Genomic DNA, 5113 nt, shown 5'->3' with positions numbered 1-5113 from the left:
TTATTATCTACCTCCCTCTCTTTAATATTTTTACCTTTATGTCAAGGAAAGGTAAAGTCAGACAGAAACCCCACATTTCATAACACAATGCAATTATTACATTAATATAGAGGCATATATTTTATAGCAGTCTAATACCCCAAACTGGTTGTCAGAGCTTGGAAGCTAAGCAGGGTTGGTATTTGGGTGGGAGACCTCTAGGGTTGCTAAGTCCCATCTTCACCCCCAGTGGGGGACTTTGAGTTTATTCCTGGAGGGGGCGGGGCATCCCCGATGTGATCCCCCCACCCACCTGCTCTTCCAGCAGCGCCGGCTCCCTTTAAGTGCAGGGGGCTGGAGTTTCCCACACCCAATCTCCACGGAGATTGGGCACGTGGGGGGGATGCCGGCTCCCTGCACTTAAAGGGGCCCCTTTTAAGTGCAGAGAGCTGGCGTTCCCCACCCTGTGTGTGCCCAATCTCAGCTGACGTCAGGCGCATGGAAAATGCTGGCTCCCTGCACTTAAAGGGGCCCCTTTAAGTGCAGAGAACTGGCGTTCCCCACCCCGTGTGCGCCCGGTTGCAGCGTTGTAGCTTGGGGCAGGGCTTCCCCCGACGGTCAGCTGGCCGGCAGTGGGTAGAAGCCCCCAAAAAGCAGGGGACCCCTGCCAAACTGGGGGGGGTTTGGCAACCCTAGAGACCTCATAGGAAGACTGGGGCTGCTATGCAGAGGAAGACAATGGCAAATAATTTCTGCTCATCTCTTGCCTTGAAAACTTCATGAGATAGAACTTCATGGGGCTGCTTTGAATGGGTTAAGGCTCAACAGCACACCTTTACATCATTTTAACAATTTACTCTATGGACTTTGAATGCAGAAATTGTGTGTGGATATTAGGAAGGGGCAGCGCTGTAGCCAGCCTTCTTCACTGGGTAAGCAATTACAGATTGTGTGGACTGTAATATTTCTAAGTAGGGCCAGACTGCAGGTGGCAGGAGGAGGGACCTCATGACTGAAGGTAGTCCAGTCCCCAACCAGCTTGGCCGTGGAAGATTCCATGTCTCTTCTTAGATTTTCAAAGTCTTCCAGTATTCTGGCCAGTGAGTACAAAGATATCGGGATAACTAATAACCTCCCCGCCGCTCAGCTGCTTTTGAGGCTTCTGTGGGGAACAGAAAGCAGGGGTTTAAAGAGACTCCTTGATACTAGACTTTCTGCTCTATCCATGAACCACCACAAACCACACGAACTGCTCTAAAAGTTTGTAGAAGTTTGTGACGATAGGCTCATCATGAACTTTTGTTCATAAAGCACGAACAGGGCAAAATTCGTGATGAATTTTGCTTCATAGTTCTGTTCATGCCCATTGCCCCCCCAGACGGAAGAAATAGTCAGACAACAAGGTTGGATGAAATAAGGCCACTTTATTAAATTATTAACTTCTTAACTTAACGGCAAAGGGCAACCATGGAAAAACAGCGACGGGACGGGCCTGGCATCGCTTCGACTCCCATCCTCAGCCCTATGAAGCAAGACACCGGGGGCCCCCGGGTTGGAGCCAACCATAAGTCGCTTGCAATCCCGGCCGAGCCAAAAATTGGGATGCGCCCTCCGGAGCCCTCAAGCACCCCCGCATGGCCAGTACTGAGTCTCCGTCGTGACCATCCCCATAGGTGGTCTGCAAGCTTCACCCAGGTCGCACGGCTACAAGGCTGGTCGAGCAGACCCCTTTACCCCCACCCGGGGTTATTAAGTGGTGCTTGCGGCCGCTGAACTGTATTTTTTAACCTAATTCTGCCCTAACAAAGTGACGAACTAGTCCCTAGGCACCATCCCAGACCAATTCCTCAATCCACTGACCGCAGTGTAGGGTAGGCGAAAAAGACCCCATCTCAATAGCCAATGCGAGAATGGAACCAAAAAATTCCTACCCGGCTCCCCATTAAACAGGGCAGCCAGCCTATGCTTACACTACATACAGGGCAGGTGGGTGGGCCGAGCACGAGGCGAGCTACTGACTGGGGGGAGAGCGGAGCAAGCCTATTAAGGCTGCCAGGCTCCACTCCCCCTATTGGAGCCAAGGCTCCACCGCAGTCAGCCTGACTAGTCCTCCTTACGAGGAGGCAAACGCGGTCCCCACGAGGCACGCTCTGGCTGTCTCGTGCGGGGCCGGATTCCTAAAATTTAACTTAAAAATAGTTGAGGGAGGGCTTGGGGTTTTAACCATTTCCCCCTTGCTGTTTTATAAGTAGAAACTGCTCTAGCCTGCTGTAGGAAAAAAGGCAGCCACCCATATTGTGCTTACTCTTCCATAGCTACACATTACTTCTGGCAACTTTTCACCTCTATCATTTCCTTTTCTTTAAAGGATTTCTACAACGTGCTTTAGTCCCATAGAAATTATTGCCTTCAATTGCCTTCATATGCTGACTATTCTAGCATCCTATATGCCTTTCCAATATACCTTAACAATTTCATTTTCTTTTTTGAAGACCTTTACTTTGTTCTGTACTGGAGACTGGCATCCCTAGTGGCTGGAAGGCACAATAAAATGTGGCTTATGAATCCTGATTTGCATATTGTGATATTTGGATGCAGGCCCGGGGAAAGCCAGGTACCTGCCTCAAAACAACCAAACAAACTGTTCCTCTATGCTCTAGTAGAAATCATTTTTCTTTATTCACACATATTTATGGATATTTATTTAGCCATGTAATCAAGAAGAAAATTAATCCTAAATTAAAAGAACACTAACAGCACGCTGAAAGGTGAACACTTTAATTTGATTCTTAATTAACTTTAAACGTCTTTTAGGATAATAAAGTGAAATGCTTTTTTATCTCTAGAATTAAATTTAGAGTGCCCTCTAGCTTTAAACAAGAAGAACTGCAGTATTACCTTAAAGTATAAATTCCATTAAAGGTAGAAAGTTAGAGATTAAGAGTTGTTTCACATATTGCATATTTCTTTTTTAAAAATAGTTTATTTATCATTTTCCATTACAAAAAAGTAAACAAAACATACAATCTTTACAACACATTTTTTTGGAGTTTTCCTTATATATTTTGCTTTATCCATCTATCTATTTTTGCCATCTTTTTTTGAATATTTTTTCTTCTTTTCCTGCTAGTATCATATTTATCTTATCCATTTCTTTTATTTCCAAAATTTTCATAGTTAATTCTTCTCTGTTTGGTATTCTATCTGATTTCCAACATTTCTCTATAAGTATTCTAGACATAGTCAATATATATAGTATCAAACATGAATCGTTATAATTTATCCCATCTGGTAACATATTGAGTACATATACTTCTGGTTCTAAGTATATATTGCATATTTCTAATGAGGACAGTCAGGAATGAGACTCTATACTTGGACTTGGTGCTTTTGTATAAAAGGAAGTGTAGCTTGTAGCTCTGATGGGTAATTGTGGCACAAAGGTGTCTAGCTAGGCAACAGTGATTTCCTTAGACAGCTTGTGCACAGAATTTGCTTAGAGCACATGCTTTACATGCCAAGTCACTGACTCAGTCCTCATGGAAAAGAGGAGGTCTCAGGAAAGCTGCAATCAGTCAGATTTGATTCCCTGCAGACAATTCCAAACAGCTACTTCCCTCTTCCTACAAACTGGAGTGCTTCTCTTGAGACTTGTAGGCTGCAGAGATGGCACAAATTCCAATGTTTCTTGCTTTTATCCTTGGACAAATTGGCTGGTGCTTTTCTATTCGTTTTATTTTACTTGTATTTATGAATTGTAATCTGTCTTCAGCCCTTTTCTGAGAAGAAAAGCAGACTATATAAATAGTTGGGTATGAACATATATTGCTTATGAAAAACAATGAAGCAGTGCAGTTGTGGTGACCCTCTTTCCAAAGTTAGCTATTGTTTCAGAAGTGGGCTTGCATTTGTTTTTTACAAATGAGACTGAATTCTGTATGTGTTCAACAGCTTCTTTCTGTGAATTTCTTTTCCCAATAAACTAGGAAATGATGGGGTATTCTATGTAGTATTATTAATGGCTGGCTCCTTAAAAACCAATAAGTAAACAATTTTGTCCTACATTTGAGCCTCCTGAAATGTCTTAGTCTTGTTGAAAGATAAGAGCAATCACATGGTGTGTTCATATTTGATAAAACAATGTCCTTTAAAAATGACGGAGAAGGAAAGTAACATGTCCTGGTAGAGAATGTGTTATATAATTAGAGGTGTGATTTCACAAGCTGCACAAAGCAGGGTTGGGGTTTCCTGTCATCAGACAGACAGGAAAAGAAAGGTGACTCCTAGTGATTTTGCAAGCTGGATTCCAGCTTTCTTTGTTTCCTGCCCAGGGTTCTTATGCAGCTCATGAGCAGGTAATGCAAGGGAGGAAACAGGAGACTGCTGAGAGTGGGGTTGGGTAGAGCCAGTTGTGGCTTCAGCATGGCAGAATCTTGTCTGCAGCAGTCAAGCAGCGTGGGAGTGTCTGCCCAGTGCTGCACTGTTGGCTCTCCAGTCTGCCCGTATGGGTTTTCCTTTGCACCCCTCCTCCTAGCCCATGGGGCCTTGCAGTGAGGACACAACTCAGAGCTTACCAGCTGCTGTCCTTTATACAGTTTATATCTCCGGTACCTGGCATTACATTTTATGGCACACACGGCCCCACCAGATATTTATGTCAGATCTGGCCCTTGTAACAAATGAGTTCAACACCTCTGGTTAAGTCTTTAAGATAACCTTTCAGGTCAAGTTAAAAGGTTCTCAGCTCTCCCTAGGTGCCATTTCATGCAGTGTGCCCACCTATGACGTCCTCCAGGCTACAGTACTACGTAATTCCCAGATCTTGTCCCCTTTTGGCAAACATCAGGGGAATTGCTTCAGTCTGTAGATGAAACTCACATGCACAGACATCCACTTACAGTGTAATCATTCCTAAGAGCACTTTTCTGGGAGTAAGGCACATTAAATGGGCATGAATAGGATTGCTCTCTTGAGTACTTGGCGCCTCCTTGTAGTTATGTTATATTTATGAGACATCTATACTCCAAGCTTTTGGCTCTGCAAGGGAGGGTGGAGTTGTAGAGCTCTGAATAATGAAAAGGAAATTGTAGAGGCCCTCCTCCTCTCATGCTATGGTCCTGAGCCAGATTGGCTC

This window comes from Gekko japonicus, unplaced genomic scaffold (assembly GCF_001447785.1).
Source record: "Gekko japonicus isolate JY-2015 unplaced genomic scaffold, Gekko_japonicus_V1.1 scaffold814, whole genome shotgun sequence".
Taxonomy (NCBI): Eukaryota; Metazoa; Chordata; class Lepidosauria; order Squamata; family Gekkonidae; genus Gekko; species Gekko japonicus.
The sequence above is the reverse complement of the archived record's forward strand: the minus strand, read 5'-3'. Positions refer to the sequence as shown.